Source organism: Ambystoma mexicanum, chromosome 4q (genome assembly GCF_040938575.1).
Source record: "Ambystoma mexicanum isolate Mex_15411 chromosome 4q, UKY_AmexF1_1, whole genome shotgun sequence".
Classification (NCBI taxonomy): domain Eukaryota; kingdom Metazoa; phylum Chordata; class Amphibia; order Caudata; family Ambystomatidae; genus Ambystoma; species Ambystoma mexicanum.
This window is the reverse complement of record NC_090928.1, coordinates 132025749-132048275: the sequence shown is the minus strand read 5'-3', so window position 1 is coordinate 132048275 and position 22527 is coordinate 132025749. Positions and strand designations below refer to the sequence as shown.

The 22527-nt window shown below is 44.5% G+C and overlaps 1 protein-coding gene across 2 annotated transcripts in view; it reads right to left on the bottom strand.

The window, feature by feature from the left end:
- The window catches only part of MAP3K5 (mitogen-activated protein kinase kinase kinase 5), a 1851596-nt gene that overhangs the window by 1251146 nt on the left and 577923 nt on the right, over positions 1-22527 (bottom strand). The window lies entirely within an intron of this gene.

Here is a 22527-nt window from a genome sequence, read left to right as displayed (position 1 = left end):
AGTGAGGGGAGAGTTAAAGAAGGGTCCAAGGAAGAGTAGCAGGAGCTAGCGTCAACAACAAAGGTACTGGTTACGATTGAAAACTGGACATCAGGATTTAAAATATATGCAAGTGGCTACTGTGAAAAGTTCCCCGAGAGGTGTGTGGCTTTGCTAAAGTATAAGGACATGATTAGGAAAGCTTTTCCACGTTTTCAAGGGTTTGCTTGGGTGAGATATATTCAGTTCAGGGCCAGGAAGGGTGAGGACAAGCAAGCGGTATGGGCAGAGATAGATATGGACATATATGGGTTACAGCGGTTGTCGCCCATGCGTCCAGCCCAAATGCTGCATACAGCAAGTTGTTTACCCACACCTTACCGGCCCTTTCCTGGTCTCCCCGCCTTCGGTGGGGCAGCAGGAGTAGGCAGGGTTTAGCCATCAGCAGCATGCTGGGCCTTTAATAAGGATGGCTGCTCTAGACCAGTGTGCAGGTATAGGCATGAGTGCAGATGCATGGGACGACATACTGCTAAACAATGTTTTGCGACAGGAGACAGAGGAGGGGGCATGGGGCGGGAGTAAAGGCCTATACTCCAGTTAAGGTGGATGTGTTGGAGGAATGGCTCCATTTCTGCCCAGACAGGGAAGGAGCCAGGACTATGGGGGATGGTTTTCAGGAAGGCTTTAAGTTGGGATATCAAGGTCCAAGGGTTCCATGTAATAATGTCGCCACAAAAATATCGCCATACAAAAATATCGCCGAAAAATTGTCGTTTTTTTGTGGCAACATTATTGCATGGAACATGCGGGGACACCCCATCAACCCCCAATTTTTATTATTTTTTTTTAAATGTTTTTTTTTTTTGCTCCGGTCGCCATATATATGGTCACCCAAATAATATTGCCACAACATTTTCCTGGCAATATTATTTACAGCGACCATATATGTGGCGATATTATTACCTATGGGTGGTTGGCCCATTTATGGATTTTCCAGGTGATTTAGTGATTCCACCTTTAGGGGTCATGCCTAAGAAAGCAGCCAGAGAGTTTAGATTAATTCATCATTTATCTTGGCCCGAGTGAATGATTTCATTGCACCGGAGGATTGTGGGTGTCTTATGCTAGTGTTGATCAGGCGGTGCCTTTAGTGAGGAACGAAGGGTGTGGCGCTTTCTTGGCAAAGTGTGATATCAAAGCGGCTTTTCGTTTACTACCGGCGCATTCTGAGGATTTGTGGGTGCTGGGAATGCAGTTTGAGGGTCAGATTTATGTTGACAAAGCGTTGCCGATGGGCTGTGCAGTTTCATGTGCATTGATTGACCGATTAAGTCCTTTTCTTCAGTGAGTTTTTTTTCTTACAGTTCTGGTTTTCAAGAAGTTTTGCATTATTTGGGTGATTTTCATCAGTGGACCAGGCAAAGAGCAGGAATGTCAACGCGTATTGGAGATTTTTCAGTCATTGATGCCGGGGGAGGGATCGCCATTGGTGGAGGATAAGACTGAGGTGACGGCAGTGGTTTTGACTTTTCTAGGAACAGAGTTAGATTCAGTGGCAATAGCCTCACGCTTGCCGGACTACAAGGTGAGCAAGCTGGTGCAGTTGCTGGAGAGGGCGATAGTGGGCAGTAAAATGTTGCTGGTAGACATGCAGAGGTTAGTAGGGCATCTCAAATTTGCATGTCGGCTGGTGGCGCCGGGTCGCACTTTTTTGCTGAAATATGGCACGTACCCACATCACGGTGAGGATTTCACGAGCAGCCAGGGAGGATTTGAAGGCTTGGTTGAGATTTTTGGAAGAATTTAACAGAGTGTCAATGTGGTTGCAAGGGGACCCAGTGGCATGGGAGGTTCACATTGTTTCAGATGCTGCAGGTTCTGGAGGATTTGGAGTTTACTAGAGGGGTAGCTGGTGTGCCGAAAAGCAGCTTGAGCAATGGAAGAGGGGGATGGGGGGCATAGCGTTTTTGGAGTTTTTCCCTGTTGCTAGTGGCACTGGATTTGTGGGGCAGTGAGTTTGAGAACAAAAAAGTGAATTTTAACATTGACAATGAAGCAGTAAACAGGCAGTCAGCTAGGGATCAGAGGGTAGCCAGGCTAATGAGAGAATGTGTGCTGCAGTGTCTGAAGTGGAATGTGGTGTTTGAGCAACTCACGTCCATGAAAATGATAAATGCATTGCTGATGCATTATCTCTTTCAGTGGCAGAGATTCCGTGGGCTGGCACGGACGGCAGAGGTGAAGGGGCACCGGATCCCAGGGGAGCTGCAGCAGCTATGAGATTGAGAGCACAGCGTTTAGTAGAGGGTTCACCGGCCCCAGCATTGCGGCATGCATACAGGAGAGTATGGTTGGACTTTATAAACAGAGGGGCTGCGCAGCAGGAAGGGTAGGGAGGATATGGAGGAGAAAAGAAGTGAGGATGTGCTTGAATTTATATTGAGGTGTGTGGACAAGGGCTGGTCTAGGGCAACATTATCAGGGAAGTTGGCGGGCATAGCTTTTTATGCAAAGTGGTTTTGGGGCTTTTAGCCCAGTGGGGGTGAAATGGCATGTAGGATGTTGGAAGGATGGGCAAGGAAAAAAAGGAAAGTGAAGGACAGCAGGAGACCAGTATCAGTGGCCCTGTTATTGAAGTTGTCCAAGGTTATCGAGGGAATGTACTGGTCATCATGGGAAAGTGAAATGTTTGCAACGTGTTTTACATGGTTGTCTTTTTGGGGCATTTCGGGTAGCAGAGTTGGTAGCGGGAAGAAGGGTGAAGTTCGACTGCTGTGGAGGGATGTTCAGCTGTCAGAATATAGGGTTGATATAAGCATTTGCAGATCAAAAATGGATCAGAAGGGCAAGGGTTTTTGGGTGCATCTGGATAGAGGTAGTAGGGAATTGTGTCTAGTGAGGGCAGGAGCATTGTGGCGTGAAAGATGTAAAAGGAGAGGGTTCGGTTTTCCAGCATGAAAACGGGGTTGGGGTGACGGCTTCTCAGGTTCTGGGAGTGATGAGGAGAGCCTTGTTGGAGTTGTGCGAGAAAGCTTTGGATTTTGGGACACATTCTTTTAGGGTGGGGTGGCATCTGAAGGTAGTAGGATGGGTCAGTTGGAAGAAAACGTTAAGAGTTTGGGGCGCTGGAAATCGGCAAATTACAAGGGATCCATCAGAGAACTTGGAAATGGAGGATGTTTGGTAACGAATGCATTCGGGCCGGTGAGTTGTTGGAGAGAAGGCTCACTTTCTTTTGCAGATGTGGCACAGACAAGTGGTGAATTGCCTCAGATCTGGATATGCGGACAAACCATAGTGAAATGGGCAGGAAAAGATGCAGCAAAAAGGGTTTGAGGGACCCAATTGGGGTGTAGTTGTGGCGCTGTTGAGATGGTCTGGAGGTGGGGGGGGACTCAGGTGGGACCAACTGTTGCCTATGCTAGCAGGGATTAGGGAGGCTAATGGGGTTCAGACAGCTCTAATTTTACATGCTGGGGAGAATGTCTTGGTTAGGGTTACGGGTGTGCCACTGTTAAAAAAGATGAAGAGGGATATCAGCTGGTTGAAGGAAATATGGCCCTAGGTGGGGTTGGTGTGGACCAACTTTATGCCAAGAAGGGTATTGAAGGCTGCAGTGAAAGAAGGGGCTGTGGAACAAAGAAAAAGATTAAACAGGGAAATGGTGACGTTTTGCAGGTCCTGTGGGGTGTGAACGCTGGCGCACCAGGAGATTTTTTATAAGGCTTTTGATTTGTTTCGGAAGGATTGCATGCACTTGTCACTCATGGGAATCCCGTATTATCTGTTTGATGTTAGGATGGCAGTTGAGGATATTATAAAGAGTTGGAGGTAGAGGAGAAATGGGGGCGGGCGGTTGGGGCAGAAAGAACACCTCAGGGGAGGGTTTTTCTGGTGCCAGGGAAATGGTCCTTTGGAGGAGGGTTTGGGGAAAGCAAAAAGGGGTACTAGAGCGGTAAGGGAGTGGTGCTGTTTGCACAAACAGGCTAACCCCGGGGGTACAAAGAGGGGGTTTTAAAGGAGGCGCGTGGCCTCAGGTAGAAGATGGGAGAAAGTGGGAATGAAGGTTGAGAGGAATTGAGGGGGAGAGGAGGGAGCAAGGGACAGGAAGTGAGGAATTGTACATTGTTTATTTGTTTTGGAAATTGTTAATGGATCCGTTAGTCTTAAGGCAAGGGAGCCAGGTTAGCGTGTTTTTTTGTAAGCTGTGGCCTGTCACATTAAAGCAACCTCTTCCACTTTAAACAAATCTGGGATTTTTGTGCATGAAGCCCAAAGCGGGATCCTGGGGGTACACGCAAGCGTTTTCCCAGAGGGTTGTTTTGGTGTGCTGGCCTGTGCATAGCGTGTCTCTTCCTAGGTATAAATGGGGGCAGGGAAGGTTCGAGAGCAAGCAACGGTTCGAGGCATAGCATTTGTCCCTGCCCTCCCACCTCCTTTTTTTTATTATGTCTTGGGGCCCTGGTTTTCCCATTCTGTTCCCCCAATTTTATATTTTTCAGGTCCGAGACGGTTGAGGGGTGGTCCATTATCCATCCTCCCTAATCTTCTCTCGCCTCTTCTACTGCTCCTCCTTACTCTTTGGTCTACCCACTTCACATCTCACCCCCCTCAAATCTATCTACCATTCGGCCATCCGTACTCTGTCTCCTCACCTCCCGCGATTCCATCTCTGACTACCTATCCTCCCTTGGCTGGCTTCCCTTTCACTCCCAACTTAAATTTAATTTTCTCTGCTTAGTCTTCAAATCTCTCCATAATCTTGCCCCCCCCCCTTATCTCTCTTCCCTTCTCTCTTTCTACACTCCCTCTTGCCCTCTTCGCTCTGATGAGCACTTCCTCTTTCACTGTTCCTCCTTCCCCTTGTGCCTCCTCCCGCTTCTGCTCTTTACAACTCCTAGCTCCCCTTCACTGGAACTCCTTACCTCTCTCAATCCGCTCTATTCCTACCTTTTCCTCATTCCGCACCTCCCTTAAATCTCTCCTTCTCCATTCCCCGCCATGATTCCCCTCCCCCTATCCCTATCCCTCCCTTCCCCTCTTTCCCCCTCATCAGCTCCCTCCTCTCCCCCTTCACTCCATTCTCTTCCCTTTACCCCTCCATCCCCCTCCTCCACTTCCTTCCCATTCCTCCATCCTCCTCCCAGTTCTACTCCTGCACTCCCTTCCCTTCTGTCTAATTGCTCCACAAACTGCTTTGTTGATCTGACTCAAAATTGTATTTGCTTCTACTGTTACTGTTATTTCTGTTATTGATAAATGTATCCTGTTAAAATCTGCAGCATTTTGGTGTAAAGCGCTATATAAACCTAATAAATACAAATACAAATGATAGGGGGGCGGGGAGATTTGTGCGACAGGCTGAGGCAGTAGAATGGGACAATGTTATCTTAGGAGGATCATGTTGTTGCTGATGTGGCAGGTCAGCCTGGCTGCAGGTCATAGAATAGGTTGGAACAAGATTGGTGTTGAGGGGAGCATGGTGGAGGTAATAGGGCTAAGGTGTTGCCAGGGACGTGGCCCTTCGCAGGAGGTTTGGGGGAAACAAAAGGGGGTACTAGCATGGTAAAGGATGGTGGTGGTGCTGCTGTTTGCACGAACAGGCTACCCAGGGGGTACAAAGAGGGGGAAAAGGTATTGAAGGAGGGGCGTGGCCTTGGAGAGAAGGTGGGAGTAAGCAGGAATTAAGGTTGAGTGGAATTGAGGGGCGGGAGCAAGTGACAGAAAGTGAGGAATTGTTAATTTTTTTATTATGTATTTGTTTTGTCGATTGTTAATTGATCTTTTAGTCTGTAAGGCCAGGGAGCCAGGTTAGCTTGTTTTTTGTAAGCTGTGGCCCGTCACATTAAAACGACCTTTTCCACTTTAAGCGAGTCTGGGATTTTTGTGCAGTAAACCCAAAATATTTCAAATTTACTTTCCCACATGAGCAATACTGATTAGAATATCAATTTGACAAGTTGGAAACAAAACAGCTCAATTAAACGTAATTCAAACATCTTATCCGAGTACAGCACATTAACTAAACTTTAACTCCAATGTTAAGCCACTTTCTAACAAAGGATTAAAAAAAACATAACCTTAAATAGTGAAAGGCAGTCCGCATTCATCATTGTGAAACATTACATTTCAAAGCCAATGAACACCAGCAGAAAAGTATTTAGCATAATTAAAATCGATGCAAGAAACAAAACATCTTTTGATGAGTAAATCCTCTTGCAATGACTTTCAGATGCATGTCTTTTCAAAGAACATAAAGCGGAAAGCGATATTAACCAACTGCCGTGAGCATTTCTGCAAACTACATAATTCGGCTCACTGCTGCGTTTTTTGATACTCCCCTCTATCCCATAATCTGTCAACCCTGCCTTGTCGGTTTCCCAACAGCCTTAGTAGTGAATAGGCACTAATGAAGCACCCGTTTCTGGTTAAGGACACGGTTTCCTTTGGTTAACACGTGTTACGTTAAGCAAACTCCTTTGCATCCAGAAGGAAGACAAACTGCAGAGCACTATCTTTTGAGGTGAAAACATGACGATTCTTGAAGACTTGAACATTTGTCTGTTTATTCAACAGGTCACCGGATATGTGAATCTCAAACATACCATGTACTTTATGCGATACCTACATTCTTCACAGAATTGGGCTCTTAAAGGAATAAACTAGTTCCTTCCATCTATACACAGGAATGAACGGAACGTTGCTTACGATAGTCCCATATAAAGCATCAGATGTGAAACCTAACATTTCTAAGCCACGGAAAGTTGTTCCTGTGACAATGATATGTAAGTAACCTTTTTATTCAGATTGGTCAGTCCCCTGTGAACAGCAATTTGCTCTTGCCGGCAGCCACAGTATCTGGTGTTAAATTCGAAGAAAAAAAGGTTTGAAATATCATACTTTGTAATAATAGTAGGAAAAAGCAAAAGTGCACCGAGAGTGCTGTTGGCTGTGTTGGCAGTGTCTCTGAAATAAGCTTGCACTACCTGTGATGTTCAATTAACTGCCTGAAGAACTACAGACTTAATACATTGTTAACATAGGCTCCGACCTAGCAGTCCGGAAACAGCATTAAAGTACCGGGTCTTGTGTCAGATGTGCCTCCCGTAGTGCACCGCGTGCGCTCTTGGCCGTGTCCCTGAAAGAAGCTCACACTACCCATGTTGTTCAATTAAATGACTGGAGGTATACTTGGAGCCTTTCTGAACCGATAATTAATTTCTGGACTCTTTAGAGGACCTATTAACATATTTAACCAATCTATTTTCACTTTCTTGTAGAACAACAAAGTTAATAAATTCTTAACATAGGCCCTGCCCCCCAGCAGTCAGGAAACAACATTACAGTACCAGGCCGCGCACATCCGCACACGTACATCCCGGAATGCACTGAGAGCGCAGTTGGCTGTCCACTGGTTCCGTGCCTTGGAGAAGATGTACTATATGCCCTTTATTTGTGAACGAAGTAAAGTGAGTCGGCTGTGTATTGTTTTATCGAAGAATGGAGGTGATTAGGTTCACATGATTTCTCTTATATGGCAAATAGGCAGTGATCCAATACATCTTTTGAGTTGTGTGTGCTAATACGTTGAGGTGGGTAGGAATTTTGGAACTAGAAACGTTATATTGAAGACTGTATTTTAGATTTTGACACCACAATCATCTATCATGAAGAAAAAAAAAAGGGCGGCGGCATCCAAAAAAGATATAGATGCCTCATATTTACAAGCAGAAGAGTTTGTCCTGAGCACTAGCGCTTCACCTAGCACCATCCCCTGTGGAGCTGGGTGTAGAGTTGGGTAATGTGGTCGAGATTGACATAACTTTGGTCAATTCCTCTGAGGTAGCCGGCGACGTCCAGGTAGTTGTGATCTCCATGTTGCTGTCCTCCACAGGGGTACTGGGCACTTTGCCTCAGGTGATTGAGAACCAAATTCTGGGTAACTATGTATTCGAAGACCCTTTCACCTCTGAGTTTATGAATAACTAATTTTTAAACCCTACACCGATCTTTTCAACAGGCGAAATCTCCCTCATGGCTTTGTTAGAAGACTTACAAGAGGACTGAGGGGGGAGATTTAAGTCTTACCTCAGCACAGAAACGGGTTAGGTCCCCCATGGCCGGGCAGGGTGCACCCAATTCCCTACTACGTATGGGAGGAAAAACTAAAATAGTTTAACTGATTCAAAAATTAACATGAAAACTTCTCGTAAATATGTACGCTCATTAGCACAAGATCGGTATAATAGTCTCTATGATGGTGAGTCTGATTTAGTTTTGGAGGGGGAAGAGGGTGAAACAAATGAGGATTACGAATTGAGAGGGAATAGTTCAACTATATCTGTGATAGACTTGAGGTTGGAGAAGGTGTGTGTGGATGGAGACGCAGACCTGACTCAAGTAGATTATCAAGAAGTGTCGGACACGAGACTAGTGGATGTTATGAAGCAAAAGGGCTGCACTAAGGGCACTTTTTGACATTTTTAAACGTCCTTAGTCTTTGCCTCCAAAGAACAAACAAGAAAGCATACAGAGTGGGGTTGAAGCACCTAAAAATAGACACTATCCACACCAACATTTTATGAATAATGAGGAGGCGAGTACAGGCAGGAGGAGGTGTCCACCAAGATGAATTAGGGGCTGTATCACGAACTTCCCATCCGAAAAAAACAGTTTCCCTAAGAATCTTAATACTCAAAAGATAATTAAACCAACTCTGACCGTAGAGACAAACACTTATGCCTTGACGGAGGCAGCCGTTTGAGAAATTTTGAAGAACATACTAGGCCAAGGAAACTTGAAATCACATGCTTTGGGGGAGGACCTTCAAGTGGGACAGACCTTGGACAAAGATGGAGGCAGTACTTCAGCGGAAAAAACTCATAAGGCGGACGATGAGGCTCACATCATTGACCAGGACTGTCCCTTGGTAAATAATGCCCCTACAGCTGGGGGTCTCACTTTCATTCCTTTAATCACTCAAGACCAAGATATGTTGGCTTTTTCTAAAAATTCAGCAAAGTGGGCAATTATGAAAGAGGTCTATGGACTTCTGTCCGACAGGTTTAAAAACACTACTGAAGATAACTAAAGGCCTAGTGATCCACTCCAGCATGTCATTTTAAGTGAATCAAAGGAAGAATATCATACAACTGAGAACTCGGATGAGGCAATGAAATCTACCTGTGGAACTAATCCCATTGCTACTCATCAAAGTATGATATTAATATGATATTTTATTTGTATTGTACTCATACAAAAGTGTTTCAGAGTGCGACGAGGCAAGGACGGTGGAACCCCGGTTGAGGGATCTAGTGTTTCCGGATGAATCAAGCATAATGTTAAATGATCTGTTTGATCAAGGGGGTCTAGGTTCGCTGAACAGATTGCGGGTTTTGGCATTTTAATGAAATAATAGCACTTAGACGGATTACCTAGAGAGACTTAAGTTGATGGATTTCATACACGCATTGAGATATGATCATTTGAGGTTGTTGATCCCGTCCCGGATTGTCTAAGAGGCACTTCGAAATGAGACATCCAACTTACATAAATTAGGATATGATTTATCCCCGTTTGATGGAAAGCATAGGAGAAGTATACAAAATAATTCTGATTTAAGTATGGAAGTGGAATCCCCTCCTGAAGGGATAATGAAGGATCAGAATGAGATCAATTGGCATTGGTTAGACTGAACTTTAAGAGAGACTATCACACAAATGAAAGATCTTAAAGGTCAGCTTTAGCATAGATCCCAACTTAACTTTTGTTTCATGGAATGCTAGATGTTTCACTCATTTGTGTGCGGATAAGACCCTCTGTGGGCTCTTTCGAACCTTTCCAATAATCTTCCTTCATGGGACTTGGTTGGTTACCCCGCCAGCATTTCATGGTTATGAAATAATGATTGAGCCTGCAACACAGGGACTAAGGGGTCGAACAGCAGGAGTACTGGCAATTGTAATTCATAATGGTTGAGGTCGGATTGATACTAAGGGCATTCTTGCAGTGCTGATAGAAGTGGAAGATGCAATATGTCTTAGATGTATATTAATGATAAATGTGTACTGGAATCCTAGGGGTAATTTGGATACTACCTTAAAGGAACTGAATACAACTATGGAAAATTGGTATACATGTACCCACGCGGGTCAGGTGATTATTGCAGGTGATTTTAATTCACAGTGTAACTCTAATTATCAGACATTGATCATTTAATGAATGGCATGCCAGTCGAAATGGGGGATATTTCACTTTGGGATCGTCTACGTGATCAGAGTGCTCAAACATGTCATTCTAGGCCGAAACTGTTACAAGGACACATATGGTGCAATAATTTAGAGGGTTGAGAGCTACATAGTCTGACAACAAATACTTCTATTTGGTATGGTCGGTGTACCTCCTCTACTATTGATTGCATATTCCACACTAAAGGTTTGTATGATCGTGTTGTTAACTTAAGTTCTTCTTAATGAGTATAGTGATCATGGTATGTTAATTATGGAATTATGTTGGAAAAAGGATGAACCAGAAGTACATTCTCATATGGCATACCGTTAATCACTAATGTGACATACAATTGATTAATTTTGAATGAGAGTAAGATAGAGAATCTAAACATGGTTATGGTGAAGGACTTTGAGAACTATCCTTAAGAGGCTAAACTAACCACATATTCAACTACATATCTAAATCCCTATTTGCAAACTTTGATGAGTGATCTATTTAAAGGGAGAGGCAAAAAACAAAACGTAAAAAATAAAGCCCACTATCATAAATATTTGATCATCAAGTCCAAGAAAAGAAAAAACCTATTTGTAAACAGATTCGATAGTTAGAGAAATTATCAGTAGTGCAGACAAGATGAAGGGTACACGCAAGCTGAAACTAAATTTAAAGAATTGGCTCAATCACATCGATATTTGCTGTATCAAAGGAATGGTGAAGTAATGATGGCTGCTCTGAAGAGCCAGAATATGTGAAACCTTTGTAAATTAATTAATGACCAAACAAATGACGGTCCAAACTAATTCCATATCTAAGCAGACCTGGCGTAGCCACTTTTTGGAGATATATAGGCCAAGTAGGTGCTTTGACCACTCCCGGGCCTGCAAAAAAATCATAACTGGTCTTTGATAATATCTATGGAAAGTATAGAGAGTTTAAGAAAGCCAGCACCTCTAGAGCTGGCAGACCAAATCAAATGACAAATGTTATCTTTAAACAAAACATTGAACTGTAGTCAAAAGTGCTGTATGCAGCATTTATGGACATTGTGTCCTCTATGCCTACCCACTCACCCCAACCTGGAAGACATCCTATGGATTGCTATATATAAAAAAAGCAGATAGAACATCACCATTAAACTAGCTACCACTTGCAATCATGGATGCAGACTCTAAAATATTTGCCTGTTTGCTATTGCAACACGTTGAAGAACGGTGTAATAATAACAATGTCCTTGATCAACATCAGATGGGCTTGAAGAAATCCATGGGCACTGATTGTGGAGGTCTTCTGCTGTGTAGTCTACCGTGCATAGAATATAAAGAGAAATCAACACCAATATATGTTGCTTCCATGGATTTGTCACAGACGTTTGATTTGGTGGATCGGCCTACTCTTTGGAATAAACTTAGTAAACCCCCTGGCATACCTAGTTTATCAAGTATTTTAATTAATCTTCATGAAGGCTCCTTGATTCTAGGGAGGCTAAATAATGTGCGACTTCTGACCAGACCTTTTATAATATCCAGCGGTCTAAGACAAGGCTGCATGTTGGCACCTTCCCTATTTAACATATATGTGTCTGAGGTTGCCCATTCACTCTTAGGAGCTTCGTTTGTTCCACCTAAAATTGGTGGATTGAGAATTTCTTAGGCTGCTTATGCAGATGATTTTATCTTGTTTGATCATGCCCCACAAGGCCTCCAAAGGTTAGATGCATTTGACCAATATATGATCACAAATTTACAAATGAACCCTCAAAAGACTGTTCCTGAAGTTGAGTAAAAATAAAATTAGGAATACATTTACATGGTTTCTTAATAAAAAATAGACTTCAAGTGAAAACAAGTATGATATACTTGGGTTTTCCGATAATTACCCACCCTACTAAATGCTTTCATAGGAATTATTTGAGGGGAAAAGCAACTAAACTTGCTGCACAAATGAGAACGTTTGATAATAAGTATGGCAAATTCTCGATACTTCCGGCAGTAAAATATTAAGCAGCAAATCATTCCTAGGTTGCATTATGGATTGGAGTTAATCCCAAAATAATCACAGAACTGGGTACCTATGAATCTTTGATTTGGCACTCAGTGCTATATTTTATTCCTAAATGTGTTGCATTCTTAGCAATACGCTGTGAATTGGGGATTCTGTGCCTTCAAAGCTTAGTTGAATGGAGGAGGTTCTGTTTATTTAGAAAATGTTATGCTAATTTTTCCAAGAGCAAGGAGAGGGTTTGCAGGTCAGAGTGGTCACGCTGGAGAGGAGCAAAGAGCCCAGCATTCTCGAAAGTTTCTGATACTATCCCATGTAAGAACTGTACAGTGAAGGGTACTTCCATGACTAGGAGAACATTGTTTAAAGACGAAAGGGGCCTAAACTTGGGGAAGGGAATCCTGAGAGGCCTAACAAGAGTTGTGCGAAAGACATTGCTCAACTGTAAGAGAGGCTTACACTAGGGGATGGGAACCCCAAGAGACCCAAGGATATTGTGAACTTTGTTGATTTGCTGCAAGAGCCCTGCGTGGAAGGTTATAAGGGCTCCCCTTTTGAATTGAACTATCTTGCACTTGCAGAACTACACCCATTGATAAGACACTCTGAACATTTCCTTTTCTTTGAACCGCTATTTTCTTAAAGAAAACTTCCCATCACATTTCGTTAGAGAATGAGGGCAAGCATAGGTTTAGACGCAGACGGATTTTGGACTTTTAGACATCGACGGTCTTTAGAAACATCAATTCAGGGAACAATCCCTTTTATAAAGGTTTTGAACTATTGCTCTTTGAGACTATCTTTCTTGATACCATGCCTGTCTCCCACATCTTTGCATACACATTCCACTCAACTGCTGCAGAGTCTCCTTACAGGACAATGTTCTCATCTTGCTGGAAAATATTAATATTAACCAATACCTACACATGATCTTGCGCAAATATAAGTAACCCTTTTTTTAAATTGTTCTACTTCTGGCCCTGTAGTAAATGGATTGTTAGGGGTTACGGCATTCTGTTTTAAATGGTCTACAGCTCTGGCGAATTGGGGCTTTGTTGTGGGCAAAAGATGTGTAGGTTCACTTGATTCACTGCCAGGCTTTTTGCAATGTTTTCTGCAGCAGTTCAATGTCCATCAGCCACTGCCATCCTCATCCCATTTAAAACCCATTTCTCTTTTGCACATTTGTAAAGTACCTCTGTGGGTTAGTAGGGCTAAAGCAGTAATCTTAACATAAGCACCAGCCTCAGCATTTCATCTTTCCAAAGTTGACAAAGATTTACCATTTGAGCTGGGGAATAATTGTCCCTGCTATTTAAGTGCCAAAAGACAAATGTTTGTGGTGTGTGATACATAAACAGAATTTTGTAGCCTTGCTTGTATATTTTACTACATCTTTAACATTACCTCACTTCTGAATATCTTGCCACATTACCAATTGGGACATTTTAGTTTGTAATATCTACAGAATACCTAGACTCCAATTAAAATAAATCCTCAATTTCTAAAAATCATAAAAAAGTTAATTAACTCAACTGCTTGCCAACAACCTAAATGAACATCCTCCACCCGTGGAGACAATATTGCAACCTTCATTTCTGCCATTACTATTGAGATGAGGAAAAAGTTTACTTTGTCACAATGGAACATCATGCATAACTTCCTGCTTCCAACAGCAATCGCTAAGTTCACACCCATCACCCAAAACACTGAGCAAAATAGCAACTAAACTGAAAGTGTCCCTCAGCGACATCTATCTCTGTCCTCTCAATCTTTTGAAGAGACATGAGGATTTCCCCTCATCACCCTCTTCAATGACTCCCAGTACGCAAGATGGCTAAGGTCAAACAACATCAAAAGAAATAACAAGTCAAACACAGACCCATAACCTTAAATCTGTATTTCAAGGGCAAGATAAAGGAGCAGAGGCTAAATTGGAAGAATAAAGCAAGCAACACAATCTATTCCACAATCTACAATCTGGATTCAGACCCACCAGCACAAAAGAGGCAATCCTTCTTAACATCAGAGAAGAACTAAAGTCATCGGATCAGAACCTTCAGACAGCACTCATCGTACCAGATCTCTCAGCAGCATATGACAGTGGATTAACACGCTGATTGTAAATGTACTGGGATAACTGGAAGAAACAGAACAGCCCTTGCCTGGATAATATCTTTCCTCAATCAATGCTAGGCTCAAGTAACCACAGGAAATCACTCCCCGCCTCCAACCATTCGGCTTCCGCCAGGGCTCTGTTCAACCTCCCCGGTTAGTTAATGTTTGTAGCAGACCATTTGCCTCGTTACTAGGACCCTTTGCGATTACTTCTCAATCTCACGCAGTTGTCTTCTTTCTTGATCAGCCTGGATAAGGGAGATTCGAAAACAGAGCAGCCCATCTGATTTTATGTGAGAAATTCTAAACAGGATGACCGCTTCCTTTGCCTGAATAGAAATAAAACAGAGAACCTAATTTGCGCCTCCAGCAAGGCGTTGAACCCATCGTAAATTCCTTGGCAAACATGGGCATACCACTACACCAGTAAAAAAGCATCAAAAGTCTGCATGTGGTCTCCGACTCAAACGTATTCATTAACCTCATTAGTGGCAAGGACAAGGTATCTCCTCCTTGGGATTACCTCCCTGTTGCCAAGGACGAGATACCTCGTCGTTTTCGGCACAAAATTGTAATCCAACCCCGGGCTATAAGAGGGGGAATTACCCCTTCACTGCCGAGGGGTTGGATTACCTTCAATTTCAATGGACTTGGGGCTCATGTCATGCAGCCCTCCTGGGGGCAGTTATCTGCTCCCAGGAAGGGGCATCTAACCCCAGGGAGGGCAGCATGCGACCCCCCCCTCTTATCCGCTCCCAGGGAGGGCTGAATGAGCTGGCCCCCTTGCATTTGGTGTGGGGGGGAAGGGGCACCCCCCGGTACATAACAGAATTCCACTGCGATTTAGGGTGCCCCTCAGCCCCCCCGCAAAAGTGCAGGCTTCCATTTTGAATTATTTTCTTTGTTTGCCAAACTTGCCTTGGCGCAGAGGGGCACATTGGTGTGCCAATCTAGCCCCGGGGTGCCCAAACCTTACTGCCCCGCCCACTGGGTGGCCTGTCCCACATTTTTTGGTTACCCTCTCCCCCCCACCCCAAATGGAGAGAGAGAGGGGTGTACCTCACGCAGCTGTACGTAGGAGGCCTAGGGAGGCCTGCGTGATGTGCCCCCCCCACCCATTTGGGGTGGGGGAGAGGGCCACCACAAAATGTCAAACAGGCCCCCCTATGGGAGGGACCATAGGTTTTGGGCACCCTAGGGGCAGAATGGCACACGATTGTGCCCATCTGCGCCATGGGCAGTTGGGTAAATAAACAAAAAAGTGAAAATGGTAGACAGCATTTTAGGGGGGGGGCTGTGGAGCACCCCAAAGGGACGGGGAATTTTCTAATGGGATGGGGAGTTGACCCCCCCACCCGCAATGGAGTGTGTGCCATGTCATGCAGCCCTCTCTGGGACCAGATATCTGCTCCTAGGAAGGGAGTGCAGGACAGCCCCCCCTTATCTGCCCCCAGGGAGGGCTACATGAGATGCGCTGCCCCTCCAATTGCGGTGGGGGTGGAGAGGCGCACCCCCTTCACATATGAAAATTCCCCAGCAGTGTAGGGTGCCCGTTAGCCCCCTCTGTACATTCCCACGGGTTTCTTCTTTTAGGAAATGCATGGGGTTCCCCGTTTTCCTTGCTGGCTTCGACATCCTAGGCCCAAATCTGTAGGTTGCCCACACAAACAAAATGTGCTGTGCCGAAAGGCTTGAGGTCATCAGTGGGTTACCTTTTTCCTTTTGCCCCCCGGTAGGTGCACCCATACATGTGAGGTACCGTTTTCGTCGAGACACCTGTGGGAACGCAGGAAGGTATGACATCTGTTATTGGCGACGTGTTTCGGTGAGAGGAGAGAGGGTAATGTCTCTGAAATTGGCTGGAAACAAAAGACATTTCTCAGACATTTCACTCGCCTCACCCACCGAAACACAGCCAAAAACACATGGCCTACCGTCCCACGTTCCCACAGGTGTCCCGATGTAAACGGTACCTCACATGTGTGGGTGCACCTACCTGGGCGCCAAGGGGAGAGCCTAAAAGACCTCTACCCCAAGTCTGTTCCGACAGCTGAATTTCACACTTTTTCCAGACGGGCACACCATACAGATATGGGCCTCGGGTGTCCAAGCCACCAAGGAAAACGGGGAACCCCATGCATTTCTGAAGAGAGGACACCCGTGGAAATCCACAGAGGTCTGACTTGCGCAAATTGGCCCAGAATTTATTACCCAGAAACCCCTGCAAAGTCTGAAATCTGGCACAAAAAAAACGCATTTTGCGCACATTTCACTCGGCTCACCCACCGAAACACGCCGCCAACAACACATGGCCTACCGTCTCGTGTTCCCACAGGTGTCGCGATGAAATCGGTACCTCACATGTGTTGGTGCACCTACATGGGCGCCAAGGGGACAAGCCTAAAACACTGGTAACCCCTTCGCACAGCAGGATTGCAAGATTTGACTAATTTGCACACCATACAGATTTGGGCGTAGGGTGTCCAAGCCACGAAGGAAAACTCGGAACTCCATGCATTTCTGAAAAGAGGACACCCGTGGGAACGCACTGAGGTCTGCTAGTCGCTGCTTTAGGCACCATACACTTTTGTAACCTGCTCAAGTCACCTACCCTTTAAAAGGTCTGCGCCGGTGCTCTTTCAAAAAATGTATGCTTGCCGTTCCACACCACATTGGTTTTCCTGATTTACAGATGCTAAGTACGTCTGTTCAGGCCGTATGCATAAAACTCCTTTGTACCATGGCTCAGTGTTTGGCTTGTGGTATTGCTTGTTTTGTGAAACACTACAAAAAATGTGTGCTTTCCTAACTGCAAGAGTAGGGGGAATATAGCGGAGCATTGCTTTTCTCAAAATTCATAGAAGCCATTGCCATACAAAACCAACCATGTCCACCACATACCTTTTTTTTCAGTCATGTTCCCGCTTTTACCCCAATCTATGGCATTTTCCCCTCCCTAGTTGTTGCCCGACCTGCGCAAATCACCCCTTCCCAAACTTGGAATTTTGTCTACTTTTCAGTAATGTATGCCTTTCTGTCCTCCAATTCGGCTTTGCCTCCCTTTTCTTCCATTCCGTCCATGCATGTCCAACTGGCAAAAATGGCCAAAATCGCCTACCTCTCACACAACGGTTGATAACCACATCAAAATATTTTTTTTTCGTTTCCACTCAAGCGTTTCTTGAAAGCCAGGAAATTGGGGAATTCAGCACAGAAAATCATTTGTTCCTAGCTCTTACAAGGAAAAAACCACAGGCTTCTTTGTACATCATTTTATTGGCATTTTTTTTTAAAAACCAACATTTTCGCCCTTTTTGCTTATATTCTCTCACCGCAATACAGCAACCTAGGATTCCAAAAAAGTTACAAGGCATTGAATGGCGACATACCGAAATCACCAAAAAAGGCCTTGGCACTGAGGGAAAAACCCACAGCAGTTAAGGGGTTAATTAAAAATAAAAAACAGTTACGAAAAGTGCTTACTTTCACCTCCACAACTGACAAATCATCTCCTTCCTAGATTTTCAAAACAAATAGCAGGCAATCCAGGCACTCATGTCTAGCCTAGGCTACTGCAACAGCTTAAACACAGGTGCTCCACATTGCTCAGCCAAAAACAACTAGCACACAAACTCAGAGGCCAGGAGGATCCAGGGTCGGATATGAAATTACCACTTCTCTCCAGGCACACTGAGTGAGGCTCATATGGCTCCCTGAAAAACATGATTCGCGTTTGTTTTTGCATGGTGCTCGCCTGCTAGAAACATTAGATCCACCAACACTGTCATACTCTGGCTTCTCTAATTCAAACAAATGTAAATGAGGCTTCAGAAAGGGAGTGGCTGGACTCTTTTTGCAATGGTGGAAACGGGCTAAAAAACGGTCATGTGAAAGGTTGCCCAGACCAGTGCTAGTGGTTCAGATTCATTCAACACCTTCCATCCATCACTTTTTTGGTTATAGGACGAACATGAACCACCTTATCTACGATTGCCCCCCCCCACCCTTCCATCAGGCCGTTTTCACTCAAGCCTGGTAATTGGATCCCGTTTTTGGCACTGTGGGGAAAACATGTGCTCCGAGTGCCCCCTTGCCTGCCTTCTCACAATGCCGAGAACTCCACTGTAGCACCCATTTCTCACCTCTGACCACCTCCCCCCACTCCCTGTCCTTTGTTCTATGGGGGTACACTCCCACAACCTTCAGACTCCTGACCCTCCGCCCACATAAAATAAAAAAATGCACGTCACCACCCACCGCCCTACCCTCCTCCCCATTCACCTCCTTACCTCAGTGTCCGCCTAGACTTCCTGGTCGTAGCTTATGTGCAGTAAGCACAAGCATTGTTGCCAGTCAGGGTGCCATTCGAGGAAGGGGGCCTGTCAAGGAAATTCTTTTGATAAAACTAACAGGAACGGACCATCTCCCACTGAGCTTTAAACACCAGGTAAACTCTCCTGGAAAAAACCTACATTCCGATTGTTTAGGAAAGTCTTGCTTGACCCCACCGATACTGATCCACACAGGCTCAGCTAAACAGTTAAACTGTTAGATTGGGGAACTCTTCTTCCTTACTTGATTCCCGCCCTACAATCAACTCGCCTGTCAATCCAAACCTATTGGTGGCCCCCATCAGAACATCCTAGAAGACCCAAGAGGATCCTTCTCTCTGAATCTCTGTCCCTTTAACTCTGCAGCAATTGGCCTCCAAGGAGAAAACTCCATGGAGCCTGGTGTGCCTGAAATGACCCATGAAGACCAAAGATGCAGGATTCCATCACCCCACCACCTTTAGACCACGGCCTCTCTGACTCCAAGACGACTCCTTAAACCCCCAAATTGACCCGCAATTGCACTTATAGGCCTACAAACAGGGAACTCTCAGTAAAGCAGTCTAAGAGGCTGCATCAAATATGTTGTACTTCTCGACTGCACCAACAGCCACTGCCCTTCCCTTCCCTTCTACATCTATAGTGATCAGAAGTACTTTTCTCTACGTACATGCGCTATTTAAAACACAAAATTAAAATAAAAGTAATAATCATCTGCCAATGCAAATGTGTACAATGTGAAAAAGCTGATATATATATATATATATATATATTCAGATTTCCAGTCATACACTAGCCATAACTTTCCATCTGCCATTTGCCAATACAGAGTAACAAGAACGTGCTAGAGTCTCTGGTGCTTATATTACACAAATCCCCTTTACAAAATCACCATTTCTTTCTCAGTTTTTCTAGGATTTCTTGATGTGCATAGAAACCATAACAGAAAACATTGCCATTATTTTTAGATGCATGCATTTCCACTACAAATAATTCAATCAAATCACCACTATGAAAAGGAAAGTGATGAAAATGATACGCCCTAGTTCACTTTAGGTTTGCTTTATAAAGTAATCATGTAAACTTTGAAACCTCAAGTGCACCTACCAGCTGTATGGCTAGGATGACCTACCACATTTGCATTCCAGTTTAAGAAACGACACTAACGACATTACTCTGCTCTCAGTTGGGCAGTGAATAAACAACATATTTTGAAACGTGTGATAATTTCACAGCTACTGGAGGAGACTGACCCCAAAACCCACGCATCACATGTATTAATCTTACGTGCCCAAATTGTAGATCGAAGTACAAGTAAACATCCCTCGTAGTCACACTAATACAATGCTTCAGTTTCAAATAGTTGCGAGTACAGGGATCATCAGAGTTAAAGATTAGAAAGCGGCTGAGGAGGAGAAAGAATAAGCAAGGTTAGCTGCTCAGAGGGAGGCAGGGTAAAAACTGTCAAGACAGCTGCGGAACTGAAAGATGATGGACTGAACAACATCAGCATAAGAAATACACAGAAGCGACAGTGAAATCAAGTGGCACGCCCATAGTATTTATACTATGGGCTGGCCAAATTATTTCAAACGAGGGTTGCCCCAAGCCTCAGGACCAGCATTGATGATGAGGTCATGTAATGTCAGAAAACCTCCCGAAAAACCTTTTGCCCCTTAGTTTGATGACACAAAGATCACTCTACTCTCTTTACCCCTATTACTGCCTCTTCCATCTGCTGTGCTTGTTCTTACTTTCTCTATATGCAATTATGACCCACTTTGATCAACACTATCCTGCATGCACATTCACACCTTCTAGTCCCCCAGGCCTTGGTCACCTCTGAAATCCAGGGCCTCAAAACTAACCTATGTCGTGACCTATGATGCTAGCATAAATCAGACCGCCACTCTACTCCTAGCCTTCAAAAACTCCCCAGTTGTCCTCACCTCTGCACTGGACTGACAAATCCTCCTACTTCACAAACCTGATATCCTCCCTTTGCAATCCCATCACATTTTCATCTACCCTCCAAGCACTGCTCATGCCTCCCATTGCCTGCACTTTCTCTGTTATTGACATTGCTCAATACTTTTCTTCTAACATAGACGCTCTCACGGCCATCCTCTCTCTCCCTTCCCTACCCGCATCCCTCCTATTACCTCTCCCTCTCCACTCCTACTAAATTCCCACCTATCTTCCATTTGTGGGGTTGACCACCCCGACACATTCCCATCAACCCACTTGCTCCTCAAACGGGCAAAGACTTGTTATCAGCCCTCATCTCTGAGCTCTTTAAACTCTCATCCCCACATGACTCTAAGCTGCCTCCTCCAATTCTATAACTACACTAACCCTTTTGAAGAAACCCTCAGTTCACTGAAAATATTGTGCCAGCAATCACCCAGTGCCCTCCCTTCCTCAGTATTCACAGGTCCTTAAGGTGGGGTTCACAAAGTAATTTGAAGATGGTGGCCTTGGAGATCCATTTCAATCTTCAAGCATCCATTGCAAACACTTCATCAAGACTATAATCCTGCATGTTTCCAACTTTGTCTGATGCTCACCACTCCAAACTCTTCTATACGGATTCTTAGATCTCTGGCTCTTCACCCTCTATGCCTTTGCCCTAGGAAGACATATTGCATCCTTTGCTTTCCCAATCCCCTCTTTGCTGGCCCCATACATCTTGTTCTCCTTTCCCTTCTTCACCCCAGCCATCTCAGAACAGATGTCTTTCTGCAATATGTCACTATAAGGATCTCTACTGACTCATTATCAACTCTTCAAAAACCTAAGTCCTCTTTCTCCAGGATTCCAATGCCATCCCTCCCCTCTCCTACCTCCTTCCCACCTGACTTACTTGTTCCCTAACCACTAGCAAGCAACCTTAGGGTTCTCTTTGATATCGACCTCTGAATGCAACGTTTCATCACTACCACCAACTCTCAGGGACGTTTTAGCCATTTCAACATTCAGAAAGTTCATCAATTTCTTACTCGCCACTATACGAAAACTCATCTCCACCCTCCTACTAGTCATGCCTACTCTTTAGCCCCCCACTCTAAAAAAAAGACCTCATATTTAGCTACTCACACTCTACAACCTACTCGGATTATCTCCCACTTCTACCTACTGACACCATGCTGGTTGGATCTCCATGCACGGCGACTCCCTTTTCAACTTTCTTCTCCTATTCTATAAAGCTATCAATGGTCTTGCTCCTCAGCACCTGTGACCGGATCTCGGTCTACTCACAATCTTGTTACCTCTCCTCCTCCTCTGCACTCAACCTCACTGTCCCATGCTCCCGTACCTCCTCTCTTATTTCTTCCTACTCTCCTTACTACTTTGGAACACCTCTGCCCATCACAATCCATGCCAGCCGGACTGTGGATCCCTTCAAAACGTGTCCTAAACTTCACTTACTCTCCAAAGAGGGATCTTCCCCTTCCTTCTCCCCATCATCCCTACTTGACACCCAACTCCCTCCATGAAATTGTGTGCATTCGTACAGTGCTCCAATTTAGTTTGAAGCACTTTCCTGCGTAGGTTAATGTAAACTTCATAAGTCACCTGTTTTTCCCCACTCTATTTAGTCACAGATCTATGTACCAATTGCTTTACACCCTCAGATTGGCTCATCATTTGTGCTCATCTTTGGGCTATTGTAAAGGCACCCTTGCGGGGAATGCCACTGCCAACTGTAAATGTGTTATTGTTACTAATTTCTGATCGAAATTGACATACGTATTCAAATAAATAGAAATAACTTTGCGCCCCTGGCACTTAATCTGATTATTGACAGGGTCATGTCGCTATCTACATTTAAAATCTTAGAATAAAAGTTGTAGCATTCCAGGCACAC